Genomic DNA, 17,514 nt, shown 5'->3' with positions numbered 1-17,514 from the left:
GGATGGCAGATAGCAGAGACACTGGGAACTAAAAGGGAGTCATTTTCCCAGCTCTTTGGTAATTTATTTCATTTTTTTTCCCTTCTTCACCCTCCTTCCCATCTGGAAGGTGGGGAGGGAGGAGGTGAAATGAAAGGAGGCGAGGGGGTCTCCCCTCTCAATCTGAGCATCTTTTCTGGTTCCCTTAGGCCCCAGCATGGTAGGGAGGCCCTTCTCTGTCCCCCAGCACTCCCAGCTAGCAGCACTGCTCACTTCTGCCCCGTCCACCGGAATCTGCAGCAGTGGCCTTGTGCCGATCATCCTAGGGGCTGGGCCCGGTGGATTCCGGAGTGCGTGAGGGAAGCTGAGCAACATGCTTGGTGCTGGGACCTCGTAGGACGGTGTCTCCACAAAGGCTCAGAGGCAAAAGGAAATGAGAACCAGAGCTGTGACTTGGGTTCACTGGGAAGCTGAATAAAGGGAAAGGCGAGTATTTAAACCTATCTGAAGGCGTCATGTTAAATGTAATGTTTTCTTGACAAATACCCAGCACACTGCATTGTTTTTAAAAATCCCCTCATTAAAAGTGAAGATCAATTTCTTACATATGGAAGAGTTTCTGTGCTACATGGTATTCTAGTGAGAAAAAAAGAAAAGTGACTTACAGTACTATACAACACTATCACATGAAATATTCATGTAAAAATTCTTTTAGAACAGGAAGACAGATTCTTAAAGGTAAGCAATACTATGCAGATATTAATATTTAATTCCTGAGCATGAGAGAGTGAGCCAGGGCAATGTGAGTGCCATTTGTCCAGAGATGAAAAACCAGGGCCTGGGACTCCCAGGCCTCAGGGCCATCACGGAAGACCTCAGCCTGGCTCTCTACCCCGCTAGGCCGCAGAGACTCGCTCCTGGGGGATGGAGGGCGGGATGCCCGGGCAGAGGGGAATTCCAAGCTCCTGGTGGAAGCCGGGACTTTCTAGGGTTCTCTTCACAATAATAGAAAGTGCCTCCTGGGCAACAGAGCAAGACTTTGTGTGGCGGGGTGCAGGGCGGGGTGGGGGGGGCGAGGAAACTGCCTCCTAGCGAGTGGGTGGGGGTTGGAAGTTACTTCAGTCCTCACTTCCATCTCCAAGGTGACACTTTAGCCAGGCCCCCTACACAGGTGTCCTGGAGCGGGACAGGTGGCTGGCGGTTCCCGGAGAGGAGGGCAGCTGTGGGCCTGGGGAGGCACCTCCGTGCTGGACTCGGGTTTTGGAGCACAAGATAACAGCTGTGTGAGAAACGGGGTGAGGATGGACGGTGTGGCACACATGCCTGCCATGAGGGTTCCTGGCTCAGGTGACAGAGGGGAGTTACTACAGCCCTGGGGAGATGGGGTGCAGGAGCACCGGGACCCTGCGGCTCTCAGGGGCACTGAGGGCTCCTTTCCTTCCCCTTGGTCTCCTTCCTTTCGGGGTGGCTGCCCCTGGCGGCCTCCCTGACTGGGGTGCCCTGTGGGAGCTCTCAAGGGATCAAGGTCAGGGTGGAGGATGTGAGCTCTGCAGGTCACCCAGCCAGCGCCCACGTGCTCTGGTGCCAGCCAGGGACGTGTGTGTGAGTCAGCATGACCCGGAGGAACACACTGTGCCCAGAACACTCTGACTGTCTGTCTGCACCTGCTGCCTCCCCAAAGGCCAGCTCCACTGCACTTCTGGGTATGGTGCAATCTCCTTGTGCCGACCCCACCCTGAAGAGTCACTCCCCCAAAGCCTTTCCTAAATCTCCTAAGCCCCTCTGTTTCCCTGCTGGTACTTCACACAAGCTGTTTGTGTGAGGGGGACTCGCCAGAGAGGGACAGTCACCACCAGGAGAGGCCCCTGAGTGCCCTGGGAACCTGGGACCCAGTGTGTGCTCGGAAACGTTGGAGGAGTGTGAGATTTACCACAGGCTTGGTGTGATATCTTCTGTTTCTTTTTAAGTTAACCAAAACGACCCAACAACTGGATTTCTTCACATCTACCAACTTATACTTTACTTTGGGAAACAAGAAAGCACTCAGAAATAAATTTAATTAGTCAATCTGTAATTATGGTACGAATAAGTTCCATTTAAATGTAATGTTCCAAGCATGATAATTTGTTGAGTAAATCAAACCATTGATACATCTTAATGTTCCTAAAGTTAGGAACTCATCTAAGCTTCATAAAAAGAGAGCATTTTATGCATTTCAGTTTTCCCCAGAAGTCCCTCTTTGTTAAAAATAGAAAAAAACAGTTTTTCTTTCAAAATTAGCTGATATTCTGTGCCTAGAAGAAATCAGTGGGGTTTCTCAGGCTTTCCGCGAGGCGGTTCATGACTGCATCCTGTCCAGCTGGGAAATTGCCTGATCATGGAATTTCCATCAGAGGGAGCACTAGAGATTATTTAATCAAATCCTTTCTATGAACAAATTTTGGTGGTCAGATGAGTCGAATGGCACCTCCCCTCCCCCCTCGCAGAATCCCTCTGGTCACAGTAGCTTTGTTGGCAACCCTGCCCCTCAGAACCCCCTGGCTCCTTGGCGGAACACACTGAAGCCGCTTGTCCCCAGCCTCGCCCGGTTGCCCTGGATACTCCAGGTGAGCAGCTGTGACCTGCTGTCCCTCAGGGGCCCACATCTGGAGACTTATGCATGTATTTCTCTGTCATTTAATAATCGGTGCAGCGTTACATTGTATGTGGGTAGGCTATCATCAGCTTTCTCCTTCAGTTGATATTGAGGTTATACTATGTTTTTTCCTCCTGAAATGGCCGTGTAAGAAACATCTTTGAGCATTGGGTGATGACTATTTTCCGTCTTTCTTGCGAGGCATGGTCTTTCTCAAGAAAGAAAGAGATTGTGTGCTCAGAGGTCAGGTTTGCGGAAAGAGCAGGGTATGCTGGACTCCTGAAGAAGAGGCCGTGACCTCGTGGCCTGAGGGGTAAAGGCGGGTGCAGCTCCCGCCAGGGCTGTCCAGCCGGGGGTGGAAGGAGGGGCTGCCCTCATCCCCTGTGGCCAGGCCAGAGGAGCCAGGAGACTAAGTGGCCTTGTTCCTTCCACCCGTCAAGTCCTGCCAGTGTCTCCCACTGGGCAGACTCACCTGGATTCCGGAAGATGAGTGAGCTGCCAGCAGCAGGGCTGGGGAGAAGGCAGGGGAGAGGCCAGGGCAGGACTAAAGGGCAATGAGGACACGTGTGTCTGTTAGGATTTTTAAAACATCTTTTGTCCAGTCCACGAGAAAGTCACTTGTCCCCAAAACAAGAGCTCCACAATATCCCATCACCTACTGTGTGATACGGGATGATGTTGGTTCGGTAACACCTGAAACTTAAAATGTTAGCTACCCCAGTGATCTTCATCTATGGAGAATAAGTGGGAGAAGAGAAGCAACAAAATACCGTAAAACATAACTGCTGTAGCCCCAGCTTCCAGAGCTGATTCTGAAGTCTGAATTGTTAGTTAACTTACTGCTCTAATGCCATGTTCCCCTGGCCTCTGCCACCACTGCAGATACATGGTTTGTATCCACTGTTGAGGTGACCTGAGCCGTCATTCTCATAGGACCTGAGACCTTGGTATTGCGTCTGTGCTGGAGTGCCAAGGTGTGGGTGAACTGGGACTGCCCAGTGCCCAGATAGTTCTCTTTGCCTGTGTGAGGAAGCAGCAACCCACTTCCGACCGAGAATTCATATCAGCCATCTCAATTCATCAAAAAAGAGTAGAGGGATTCTTGTTTTCTGCTTGATGGTCACAAGGTGTGGGGAGCTTCCCATGGCCAGGGAGTATCTCAGCTTCCAACAAAATGCTGACGCCTGATGTGATACCTTGGTCCTTGTCCTCTTGGTTTAAGAGAATTTAAACAAAAGACACAGCAAAAGAACTGCAGCACAGAGTATTGCAAGAGAAAAAGAATGCTTTGAAAGTTAAGTGCAGAATAGACAGTATACCCTGAGAGAGAGAGAGAATTCAGGATGGGCTGCTCATAAGGATGAGACAGCAAAGACCAGCACCACAGAGGTTCCCTTTGTGGGAGTCTTACATGATTGTTCATAAGGAGGTGAAGTGTTGTTAGTGAGGTTGCTCTGAGTGGTCCTCTGGGTGCACGTGTGTAGTAGCTGTACATGCTTATTCATATATTGCATGTCTCATTAGTATCTTAAATCTCCACCCAGGGATATGTTTTTTGCTATTAAAATGAGCAAAGGGTCAGTCTGAGGAAGGTACAGTCAAGGTGCACAGTCCCTCTAGAGGGGAAAGCCCCTGCTGAAGGTAGCTTTGCTGGAATGAGCTATCATGATGCAAATGCTGAGGCTTACTGTGTCAACTGCATGGCCGCTGTGGTTGCCACATCCTGAGGACATGGTCACTGCCTTGACTGTCTAGCCTGCCTCAGGTAATAATGGTAATGGTACCTTTATGAGTTGCGTTTCCTTGGATATTAGGACCTGCAAATCCACTGAGCTCAAGATTATTAAGATGAGACAAAACATTCCTGAGTGTAGTAATAAGGGAGGTCACTGGGTGTGGTCCTGAGGGAGGGGGTGCTCCTATCTCTATCTTTTGTTTCCCACACCGACACTTCCCAGTGAGCTGTGACGGAGATAGTAACAGTTATTAGCCATTTGTTTAAGAATATACTCCGTGCTGTAGGGTGGCACCCCAACTTTGCGGACTTTTGGATTGCAGCAAATAGTACCTCTGAAGCCTCAGCTTCAGAAGTCAGCTGCTGCTGGGTGATGGAGCACGTGGTACAGCCAGTGAGTTCTGGTGTGACACACTGCCTTCACCAGGAACGAGCTCCTTGTGACAGGAATGGAGTGAGAAGCCAAGGACTGGAAAAGGAATTTGTATGTCAGTGAATGTTGGGGCTGCGTGAAACTGTGAGAAAGAAAAGGGAATCCTTATCTGTAAAATGTATTTATTTCCAACCTAATCATGAGAGCCCTTATGTGGGGCTCTTAGTGACTAGATTTCGCCTTCCTGTAATTTCCTCTTCTTCAGGTCCTCAACTTAATCACATCAGCAAAGTCCCTGTTGTCTTGTGCATTTAGCTCCTATTTCTGCACAAATTAACACAAATTTAGTGGCTTAACCCAAATTTATTCTCTTACAGTTTTGGAGGTCAGAAATCTAAATTCAGTCTATTAGAGAGGGCTGTGTTAATTCTGGAGGCTTCAGATGAAAACAATATGATTTTTCTTCTTTAGCCTTTTGATATGGTAGACTACACTGAGTAATTTTCAAGTATTGAGCCAACCATGCATACCTGAAATAAATCCACTTGGTCATGGTGTATAATTATTTTCACAGATTCATGGATTCAGTTTGCAACATTTTGTTGGGGATTTTTTGTCTTAAGTTCATGGATATATTGATCTAAAGCTTTCTTTCTTTATACTAGCTATGTCTGATTTTGGTTTCATAAAATGAGTTGGAAAGTGTTCCTTCCTGTTTTATTTTCTGGAAAAGTTTATATAGAATTGATGCTAGTTGTTTACAAGTTCAGTAGAAACTTTTTGTTGTTTAAAGTTTTCCAGGATAATTTTGCTAAGATATTAATGTGTATTTTTAGCATGGCAAAAAATGCAAATAATAGCAACCCTTCTGTTCATAAATATCCCTTCAGGTGAAAACATTGGAAATCACAATGATATAAATGTGACCCAAATAAAGCCCAAGTATTTTTGAACGCATTTATTAATTTTACTTACCGTATGATGCATAATTCAATGTTTAGTTCAGTTGCTAAATTAAATTATTCATTATTAGTGAAACTTCAGAATAAATTATTAGTCTGTTCTCACGCTATTGATAAGGATATACCCAAGACAGGAAAGAAAAAGAGATTTAATGGATTTACAGTTCCATGCGGCTGGGGAGGCCTCACAATCATGGCAAAAGACAAAGAGAAGCAAGTCACATTTTACATGGATAGTGGCAGGCAAAGAGAGAGCTTGTGAAGGAAAACTGTTTTTTCCACCATTGGATATTCTGAAATTCATTCACAATCACAAGAACACTGCAGGAAAGGCCACCCCATAATTTAATCACCTCCCACCATGTTCCTCTCATCTTTTGTGGGAATTGTTGGAGTTGCAATTCAGATGAGATTTGGGTGGAGACATAGCCAAACCATATCATCCCACCCTTGGCCCCCCATAAATCTAATGCCTTTGCATTTCAAAACCAATCATGCCTTCCCAACAGTCCCCCAGTCTTAACTCATTTCAGCACCCAAAAGAACATAGTCCAATGTCTCACTGAGACAAGTCCCTTCCACCTATGAGCCTGTAAAATAAAAAAAAACAAGTTAGTTACTTCCTCGATACGATGGGCGTACAAGCATTAGGTAAATACAGGCATTCCAAATGGGAGAAATTGCCCATGCAAGTCCTAAATCCAGGGGGCAGTCAAATCTTAAAGCTCCAAAATGATGTCCTTTGACTCCATGCCCCACATCCGGGTCATGCTGATAAAGAGGTGGCTTCCCCTGGCCTTGGGCAGCTCCACCCTGTGACTCTGCAGGGCACAGCCTCCCTCCTGGCTGTCTCCATGGGCTGGTTGAGTGTGGAGTGTCTGCGGCTTTTCCAGGTGCAAGTGCAAGCTGTTGGTGGATCTACCATTCTGGGGTCTGGAGGACGATGGCCCTCTTCTCACGGCTCCACTAGGCGATGCGCAGTAGGGACTCTGGGTGGGAGCTCTGACCCCACATTTTTCTTCTGTACTGCCCTAGCAGAGGTTCTTCATGAGGGCCCTGCCCCTGCAGCAAACTTCTCCTGGACATCCAGGTGTTTCCATACATTATCTAAAATCTAGGTGGAGAGTTCCAAACCTCACTTCTTGACTTTTGTGTACCCACAGGCTCAACAGCATGTGGAAGCTGCCAAGGCTTGGGGCCTCTACCCCCTGAAGCCACAGCTCGAGCCCTACTTTGCCTCCTTTTAGCCATGACTGGAGTGGCTGGATGTAGGGCACCAAGTCCTTAGGCTGCAGAGAGCAGGGGGGCCCTGGGCCTGACCCAGGAAACTATCTTTTTCTTTCTTTCTTTTTTTTTTTTTTGAGACAGAGTTTCACTCTTGCTGCCCAGGCTGGAGTGAAATGGCATGATCTCTGCTCACCACAGCCTCTGCCTCTGAGGTTCCAGTGATTCTCCTGCCCCGGCCTCCTGAGTAGCTGGAATTACAGGCACAGGCCACCACACCCGGATAATTTTGTGTTTTTAGTAGAGATGGGTTTATCCTTGTTAGTTGGGCTGATCTCGACCTCCCGACCTCAGGTGATCCCCTACCTTGGCCTCCCAAAGTGCTGGGATTACCGGCGTTAACCACTGCACCTGGTGGAAACCATCTTTTACTTTTAGGCCTCTGGGCCTGGGATGGAAGAGGCTGCCAAGAAGACCTCTGACATGTTCTGGAGACATCTTTCCCATTGTCCTGGGAATTAACATTCGGCTCCTCATTACTTATGCAAATTTCTGCAGCTGGCTTAAATTTTTCCTCAAAAAATGAGATTTTTTATTCTATTACATTGTCAGGCTGCAAATTTTCTGAACTTTTATGCCCTGTTTTCTTTTTAAAACTGGATACCTTTAACAGAACCCAAATCTCGAATGCCTTGCTGCTTATAAATTTCTTTCTTTCTTTCTTTTTGTGAGGATTCTTCATCTGAAAAACCATCATGGAAAATTGTTTGGTTTAGCTCTCAGAAGCTCACCCCTGAGCTCCAAGGAAGCTTGCATTATTTTGAGCCACTCAGTTTTTCTTTCGAGCAAGCAACATTTTGGGACAGTTCCATTTCTTCTTAAATTTTTTCTTGGGCTTCTTTTCTTAGACTGGATTCTCTTGTATAGCAGCATGAGCTTTCTTATACGTCTCCTCCATCATGCCTGGTGTTACACTGCTCTTCATGTATTGAAAGCACTGTTTCTTAGAAGCATCTTCATCTTCCTCCATTAAGCAGCACATGTAATCTGCAACATTCTGGTCCGTGATGTGCTTCTGGTGTACTTCTGCATTAAATTCGTTGCTTTCAGAATCTTAACCAGGGAATCATTTGCTACGGTGAGGGATAGACAAGCCTGTATCTACAGCTGTCTTTAGGGCACCAAAACTTTATTGCCACTGGCAGTTGTGGCAAGGCCTGCATCCATATAGCAGGCAAAGGCACCCGGCTGACCATCAATGGTTTCCACATTGTGTTCATCCCCAGTCTCCACTTGTAGATCTTTTCCATGCCAGACCTGTTGAGAAGCCTGCAGGCCAGCAGCAGGCCAGCACAATACACTGCAGCATCATTGGTCAGGCCAACCTTCGCACCGTATTTTGGCAGTTCACGTGCATATGCTGTGCATACCATCACATTCCCTTCCGTACGGGCATAAGCAATGTGACAAATAATATCTCTGTGTTACACAAACTATCATCCTGTATTTGGGTATGCTGTGTTTATTTTTATCCTGTATCACCAAGCGCGGTACTCAATTTACCTTCTGGTCATTTTCTAAAATTTCACTTGTTATCTCTTAAAGTAGACTTTGTTTTTAACAACTTTAACAAACTGCATGCTGCAGAACAGAGACCCTCATCCATGGCTCAACAGTGACCTGCCATGCTTAGAAGTTTCTTCCTCCAGATACACTAAATCATCTCTTTCAAGTTCAAAGTTCCACAGATCTCCAGGGAAGGGGCAAAATGCCACCAGTCTCTTTGCTAAAGCATAAGAAGAGTCACCTTTGCTCTCAACAAGCTCCTCATGTCCATCTGAGACCATCTCAGCCTGGACTTTATTGCCCATATCACTATCAGCATTTTGGTCAAAGCCATTCAACAAGTCTCTAAGAAGTCCCACACTTTCCCACATTTTCCTGTCTTCTGAGTCCTCCAAACTGTTCCAGCCTCTGCCTGTTACTCAGTTCCAGAGTTGCTTCCACATTTTTGGCTATCTCTTCAGCAATGCCCCACTCTGCCGGTACCAATTTACTGTATTAGTCTGTTCACACACTGGTAATAAAGACCCGTCAGAGACTAGGTTCTGGGTCCAGTGACATGTCACAAGCAGCCTTTGTGGCAGGTTTCAGTCAAAAAAGGAGAGTCACAACACCTGGGTGATATGTACACAGATAGGTCCTATTGTTTCCTATAGGCAGGACCCAGCAAGGCAAATTACATCACCTACAGAAGACCCAGAAGTTTATTCATTTCTCTAAGTCTAACTACAAGTGCCAGCATCTCTCCTGTTGGCTGGTTTGTGGTATGAGCATCATCATCACAACTCTGAGCTGTGCTAAAGTTTGTGTCACAATCCAACCTTAAATATGCAAGGTCCGGGCAAAAGGTGAGAGTGACATCATCTAGGTGCTGGGTGCACAATCCTTTTGTGGCAGGGTGCAGGCTGAAGACGAGTCACATGACCTTTGGGCTGGGACCAGGTGCAAATGTCAAGTCACTCAGGTTCTGGACAGAGGCGTATGTCACAGTCACACATCACTTGGGTGAAAGGCCCAGCCATATGTCACAGTGCCACCTGTGGGCAGCACCAAGGCTGGACAAGAGTCACATCTTCCAGGCGTAGAGTCAAGCAATACGTCACAATCTCATCTCTGGGCTGGGCCAAGGCAGAAGAGTCGAATCACTAAGGTGTGATCGTATGGTGACTGTCTCCTCCCTCCACATTTCAGGGCCCTGTTCTTTCCTTCAAAAAGGTCACCAGGTCTAGCTTACAGACATCAAGACCCAGAGATCGAGTTTCTGTCCTCTGAAATCACATCTCCATACAAATTCTCCTAAGCAGGATTCCAGTGTTTCCACTCCTCCAGAGAGAATTCTCTGGCCACATTCCTGAATGTAAATGGTTTCATTTCCCAGCTTTCAAGATGTCCTGGCATCTTAGCTATGCATCTCCCAGTACCTGCAGATCACAGGGCAACAGAGGCTGTGACAGTCACTGGGGGCCCCAGAGGTGGTGAACATGTTACAGCGAGGATGAGTCCCAAGCTCTGGCAGGAGCAGGAGGCAAAGGCCCAGTAGAATTTTCTAGTGAAACCATGAATCTGGAAACTTTTTTATAAAGAAACTTTCAAATTAAGAAATCGAATTCTTTAATGGCTAAAGGGCTTTTCAGATTATCTGTTTTATGTGTGTTTTGATATTTTGTGATTTTTGAGGAATTGGTTTGTTTCTTTTTAGTTGCCAAATTTTTGAGTGTAAAGTTGTTGATAATATTCCTTTATTATCATTTTAATGTCTAAAATATATGTAGTAACATTTTTTTTTCATTCCTGATATTGGTGATTGTGTCTCTCTCCTTTTATTTTTCGTCAGTCTTGTTAGAAGTTTGTAAATTTTACTGATTTTACCCAAAGAAACAGCTTTTTTCTCCTTTGATTTTCGTTAGTATTGTCCTATATTAACTCTATAGATTTCTTCTATGATCTTTATTTTTTCCTTGAGCTTTCTTTTGATGCATTTTACTCTTTCTTGGCTAGTGTTTTTGAGGTAGGAATTTAGATTACTGATTTGATATTTCCTTGCTTTTCCAGTGTTAACATTTAGTGTTAAACAGTTTTATTGCACTTCTATTTCAGTTGCATCCTATATGTTTTTATGTGTTGTATTTTCATTAAAATTCAGTTCCATATATTTTAAAATTTACTTGGAGACCTCACAAACTATTGACTGTTTAGACTATTTAGAAGTATGTTGGTTAATTTCCATGCATTTAGAGATTTTACTACTGTCTTTCTGTTAGTTTCTAACTTTATTCCATTATAGTTGAAGAACATACTCTGTATGACTTTATTTTTTTACGTTTGTGGGATTTTTGTTTTGTGACTCGGAATATGATAGATCTTGGTAAATCTTTCATGGGAACTTGGAAAAAACTGTATTCTCCTGTTTTGGGGTGGAGTGTTTTATATATGTGAATTAAATCCCTTTGGTTCAGTGCTATTCATTTCTTCCATATTTTAAATTATTTTTGATTTAACATTTCTATTAGTTTCTGAGAGTGAGTTATTTCTGTTCACAGTGATAAACATAATTTTGTTTTTTCTTTCAGCTCTAGCAGTATTTTGCTTCATATATTTTGCTGCTCTGTTGTTTGGTGCATAGATATTTAGGATTGTTACATCTTCCTGGTGGATTGACTAGTTATCATTATTTAATAATTTTCTTTCCCTCTAGTAATTTTCTTTACTTTGAAGTCTACTTAGCTCATATTAATATGCTCAATTACTGCACAATTTACAGAAGAAAGAAGTTTAACAGACTTAAAGTTCAACATGGCTGGTGAGGCCTCACAATCATGGCAGAAGGCAAGGAGGAGCAAGTCACATCTTACATGGATGGCAGCAGACAGAGAGAGAGAGAGAGAGAGAGAGAGCTTGTGGAGGGAAACTCTCATTTTTAAAACTATCAGATCTCGTGAGACTTGTTCACTATCACAAGAACAGCTGGGAAAAACAAGCCCCATGATTCAGTTATCTCCCATAACATGTGGGAATTATGGGAGCTACCAGATGAGATTTGGGTGGGGACACAGAACCAGACCGTCTCAGGCTCCAAACCATTTTCCTCTCCTCTTACTACCTTTCAGGATTCTCCTTTAGTTGCCTCTCTGCTTTATTCCCTGGGGTTATAGTTGTGCTTGGCAGGAGTAAGCAGAGAGTTCAGGGCCTATATCATTTTGTCTGGACTGAAAGTTCCCTGGAATTGCCCATTTGTTTATTTTTAATCTCTGTCATTTTGTTTTTAGTTTGTTTCTGGTAGAGAGTATATAACTGGACCTAATTTTAAAATATTCACTGTTGTGCCTTATATTCGATATATTGCATTTCCTTGATACTTCCTCTTCCCATGTGCTGATGTTGTATAAATTGTTAAAGTTTTTTTGTGTCTAGTTTTTCAGTGTTTTGAAGTTACAAATAATAGCTACATTCTCTTGTTAGCTTAAAAATTTACAAAATCACATTTAAGCCTGTCTTTATAAACACTAGGAATGAAACAAGAATTTCCATGTGTTTTAGGGTTCTTCTAGAGATTAAGGAGCTTTATTGGCTTCTCAGTAGGCTTTTGCTTTGAGAATCTTGAATGAGACACTGCTTCCTCTTTTTCCTTGTGATGCTGAAAAGTTAGACCTAAAGGGCAGCTTGGATTATTTGGTGTTTTAGATAGTGGCGTGTTGTCCTTGTTTCACTTGGAATAAAATCCAGAGCCTCAACCATGCCTTATAAAGCCACTAATGACCTGGCTGCAGCTACCACTTACACTTGATTTCCTGCCACAGGGGGGCTGGACCCCAGACACAGAGGCCTTCTTGCTGGGTGAATGTGCATCTGTACCTGTTGCCTCCACTGGGGAGGCTCTTCCCGAGCGTGCTGGCAGCTGGTTCACCTCTCTAGTAGACACTAAGACTCAATATCCATCCTCAGGGTGGCCTTTCCTGGCCCCGCAGAAGGAGTTCTTCCATCATTGCTGGCTCCTTTCCTGTGTTCCTTTTCTTCCAACAGATTATCATCTATGATACATTGAAATAATGCTCTAATATATACGTGTGGCAAATATATGACTATATCAAGTTTTTCTCTGTCTCTTTATAAGGAGCAGACTCTAAGTTCCAGAGATCAGCAAATGTGTGTCTGTCTTGGTCATTCTGGAATCCTCAGTGTTCCTGACAGTGCTGCCAGATAGTAAGCACTCAATACTTGTCAAACAAATAAAGAAGTGAGTGGAGACTGAGCAGTGTGGGATGTTGGCTCATGAGAACTGCACGTTTGTGAAACGCATGTACTTATGTTTAGAAGTCAAACCGTGTATCAAGAGGTGTGACAGTCATTCATCATAATTTTCACAGGTTCTGTGTGGAGTGATTCTCAGATGGATTCATCTAAGAAGGCTTCTTGTGAGGATATTTTATCAGAATCTTAAGCTGAAAAAAAGAGAAAAAGATAGCTGTGTTATTTCTCAGTGGTGTTAGGAAGCTTTGGGGATTTCTTGGTTCCTAAGCGATGAATTCTCCATACAGGCCTGCTCATGTGTTGTGTTCATTTCCTCCTTTGGGTGTGAAGGGGTTTTGGAAAGCCTTCCCATGGGTCTGGATTCATTTGTGTCTCTTCCAATTGGACATCTTTAGCCATGCCAAGACACTGTCATTGAAAGTAAGAATAGTGCTAATGTTAGGCAGGATAAAGGCTCTAATGTATAGGTTGCATATAATAATTTTGTGTACATAGTTGAGAATTTGCCAAGTTCTAAATCAGCCTTCCCTTCTGCCTTCCTAGTCCTCCTTGGCTATCCATCATCCTCTGGTGTGTGTTATTTTTCAATATTAGTTACTTTTACTCATAAACTATAGGGCTTATAACGTAAAAGTCATGTAGCTTTTATATTCTCCACTGTCTTGAGAAATGTTAAGATGTGAGAAATGACAGAATGTAAGAGAGTGAAAGAAAGTTCATTCACTGCAAAAGTTAATCACAGGAATGCTGGCGAAGGTCACTATTGCCCTCATGTGCTCTGCCCCACAGAGGCAGAGTGCCCACCAATTTGTGCAGTCTCCAAGCTCATGGACACCAATGACTAATTCTTCTTGCTTTTGGAGAAATAAACAACAAGAAGGGAAAGCCCTCTCTTAGCAGTAAAACTAAACAAATGAGAACACGAAAACAAAACTAAACAACAACAACAAAAAACATATCACGACCAAAATCCCCCCAAAATAAAATTTTATTTTATTCTTTTTATTTAGTGCTTTTCTATAATGATTCAAGTCACTTCTAATGTCTCTTTTTCATGGAGTATAAAAATAGGATTAGTTTTTAAATTAAAGGTGATTCTAAAAGGGTCTCTGATTCCAATGTGAATGAGCTTTAAGTTAAAAAAAAAATCCAGAAGATTAAAACCAAATCCAGAGTTTACATATGTTAACATTGACAGTATTTAGGAAAGAGTACCAAAGGACTCTGCACAAAGAATAAGAAAAAATGCAATAAATTCCCAAGGGAAAAAGACAATCAACAGATACCAAACCTGAAAGGACCCAGATATTGAAATGACTAAACAATTTAAAGCATCTTTTATAACTACAATCAATAAGGTAAAGAAAATGCACTTGGAATGAATGGAAAGATGGGAATTCTCAGGGGGGAATAGAAATTATATCAGAAAATCTAATAACGAAGGTTAGAAATTAAAACTATAACACCTTATTTAAAAAAAGTTGATTGTTGGGTTCAGTAGTGGAATGACTATGACAGAGAAAAGAGTCAGTTAACTGACATAGATCCGTGTAAATCATGCAATCTGAAGAACTTAGAGAAATTTTTCTTTTACATTTCCAGAGCTTATAAAGCTGTGGAATAAGAGCAAAAATTGGAGTTTCACTCAAGAATAAGAAACTTGCTCAAAACCACACAACTACATGGAAATTGAACAACCTTCTGCTGAATGACTCCTGGGTAAATAATGAAATCAAGGCAGAAGTCAAGAAGTTCTTTGAAACCAAAGAGAACAAAGAGAATCTCTGGGATGCAGCTAAAGCAGTGTTAAAAGGGAAATTTGCAGTACTAAATGCCCACATCAGAAAGCTAGGAAGATGTCAAATGGACACACTAAGCTCACAACTAAAAGAACTAGAGAACCAAGAGCAAACAAACCCCCAAATTAGCAGAAGACAGTAAGTAACCAAGATCACAGTGAAGCTGAAGGAACTAGAGAGAGGAAAAGAAAACCCTTCTAATAATCAGTGAATCCAGGAGTTGGTTTTTGAAAAAAATAAAAAAAAATAGACTGCTAGCTAGACTAGTAAAGAAGAAAAGAGAAAAGAATCAAATAGGCACAACAGAAAATGATAAAGGGGATATCACCACTGACCACAAGGAAATACAACCATCAGAGAATACTATAAACATCTGTATGTGAATAAGCTAGAAAATCTAGAAGAAATAGATAAATTCCTGGACACATACACCCTCCCAGGACTGGAACATAGAAGAAGTTGAATCCCTGAATAGACCAATAACAAGTTCTGAAATTAAGGCAGTAATGAGTATTTAACAGTCTACCAATAATAAAAAGCCCAGGATCAGAGGATTTACAGCTGTATTCTACCAGAGGTACGAAAAGGAGATGCTACCATTTTTTTCTGAAACAATTCCAAACAATTAAAAGGAGAGACTTCTCCCAAACTCATTTTATGAGGCCATCATCATCCTGATACTAAAACCTGGCAGAGATACAACAAAAAAGAGAAAACTTCAGGCCAATATCCCTGATGAACATTGATGCAAAAATCCTCAATAAAATACTGGCATACTGAATCCAGCAGCACATCAAAAAGGTTATCCATCACAATCAAGTCAGCCTCATCCTCAGGGCGAAAGGCTGGTTCAACGTCTACAAATCAATAAACGTAATCCATCACATAAACAGAACCAAAGACAAAAAAACTACATGATTATCTCAATAGACACAAAAAAGGCCTTTGATAAAATTCAACATCCTTTCATGTCCAAAACTCTCAATAAACTAGGTATTGATGGAACATATCTCAAAATAATAAGAGCCATTTATGAAAAACCACAGTGAATATCATACTGAATGGGCAAAAGCTGGAAGCATTCCCATTGAAAACTGACATAAGACAAACATGCTCTCTCTCACCACTCCTATTCAACATAGTATTGGAAGTTCTGGCCAGGGCAGTCAGGCAAGTTATTTCAATAGGAAGAGAAGAAGTCAAACTGTCTCTGTTTGCAGATGACATAATCCTATATCTAGAAAACCCCATCCTTTCAGTCCCAAAGCTTTTTAAGCTGATAAACAACATCAGCAAAGTCTCAGGATACAAAAACAATGTGCAAAAATCACAAGCACTCCCACACCAACAATACACAGGCAGAGAGTGAAATCATGAATGAACTTCCATTCACAATTGCTGCAAAAGAGAATAAAATACCTAGGAATACAGCTAACAAGGGAAGTGAAGGACTTCTTTAAGGAGAACTACAAATCACTGCTCAAGGAAAACAGGGAAGGCACAAAGGAATGGGAAAACATTCCAGGCTCATGGATAGGAGGAAGAATCAATCTTGTGAAAATGGCCATATTGTCCAAAGAAATTTATAGATTCAATGCTATTCCCATTAAACTACCACTGACATTCTTCACAGAAAATACTTTAAAATTAATATGGAACCAAAAATGAAGATGTATAGCCAAGATAATCCTAAACAAAAAGAACAAAGCTGGAGGCATCATGCTGCCCAGTTTCAAACTATACTACCAGGCTACAGTAACCAAAACAGCAATGTACTAGCACAAAAACAGGCATATAGACCAATGGAACAGAATAGAGATCTCAGAAGTAAGACTGAACATCTACAACCACCTGATATTCAGCAGACCTGACAAAAGCAAACAATAGGGAAAGGAGTCCCTATTTAATAAATGGTGCTCGGAAAACTGGCTAGCCATATGCAGAAGATTGAAACTGAACCCCTTCCTTACACCTTATACAAAAATTGACTCAATGTGGATTAAAGACTTAAATATAAACCCCCAAATTACAAAAACCATAGAAGAAAATCTAGGCAATACCACTCATAATATAGGCACAAACAAAGATTTCATGACAAAAATATCAAAAGCAATTGCAACAAAAGCAAAAACTGACAAATTGGATCTAATTAAACTCCAGAGCTTCTGCACAGCAAAAGAAACTGTCATCAGAATGAACAGACAACCTACAGAATGGGAGAAAATTTTTGCACTCTGTCCATCTGACAAAGGTCTAATATCCAGAATCTACAAGGAACTTAAATTTGCAAGAAAAAACCAACAACCACATTAAGAAGCAGGCAAAGGACATGTACAGACACTTCTCAAAAGAAGACATTTATGCAGCCAACAAACTTTAGAAAAAAGCTCAACATCACTAATCATTAGGAAAATGCAAGGCAAAACCACAATGAGATCTCAAATCAGTCAGGATGGCAATTATTAAAAAGTCAAAAAACAAACATGCTGGTGAGGCTCTGGAGAAAATAGGAACGCTTTTACACTGTTGATGTGAATGTAAATTAGTTCAATGATTGTTGAAGACAGTGTGGCGATTCCTCAGAGACCTAGAACCCAAAATACCATTTGAGCCAGCAATCCCATTGCTGGGTGTATACCCAAAGGAATACAGGTTATTCTGTTTTAAAGATACATGCACACATATGTTCATTGCAGCACTATTCACAATAGCAAAGACATGAAATCAACCCAAATACCCAACAGTGGTAGACTGGATAAAGAAAATGTGGTACAGATACACCATGGAATACTCTGCAGCCATAAAAAAGAACAAGATCATGTCCTTTTCAGGGACATGGCTGGAGCTGGAAGCCATTAGCCTCAGCAAATTAGCACAGGAACAGAAAACCAAGCTCTGCGTGTTTTCATTTATAAGTGGGAGCTGAACAATGAGAACAATGGACAAAGGGAGGAGAACAACCCACACTGCGTCCTGTCAGGGGAGAGAGGGAGAGG

At 42.5% G+C, this 17,514-nt stretch overlaps 1 protein-coding gene and 1 long non-coding RNA gene across 2 annotated transcripts in view; one reads left to right on the top strand and one right to left on the bottom strand.

Annotated features, from left to right (window-relative positions):
- OCA2 (OCA2 melanosomal transmembrane protein) overlaps window positions 1-17,514 on the top strand; it is a 224,809-nt gene that overhangs the window by 142,690 nt on the left and 64,605 nt on the right. The window lies entirely within an intron of this gene.
- On the bottom strand, window positions 81-13,695 carry LOC116537702. Its single transcript, XR_004263266.1, has 3 exons — window positions 13,685-13,695; window positions 8,397-8,401; window positions 81-162 (listed from the first exon to the last, which is right to left on the bottom strand). It is a non-coding gene; the product is annotated as an uncharacterized LOC116537702 (long non-coding RNA).

The sequence above is a fragment of the Sapajus apella genome, unplaced genomic scaffold, assembly GCF_009761245.1.
Source record: "Sapajus apella isolate SASKATOON/1434 unplaced genomic scaffold, GSC_monkey_1.0 scaffold113, whole genome shotgun sequence".
Taxonomy (NCBI): domain Eukaryota; kingdom Metazoa; phylum Chordata; class Mammalia; order Primates; family Cebidae; genus Sapajus; species Sapajus apella.
This window is presented reverse-complemented; position numbering and strand designations above follow the sequence as displayed.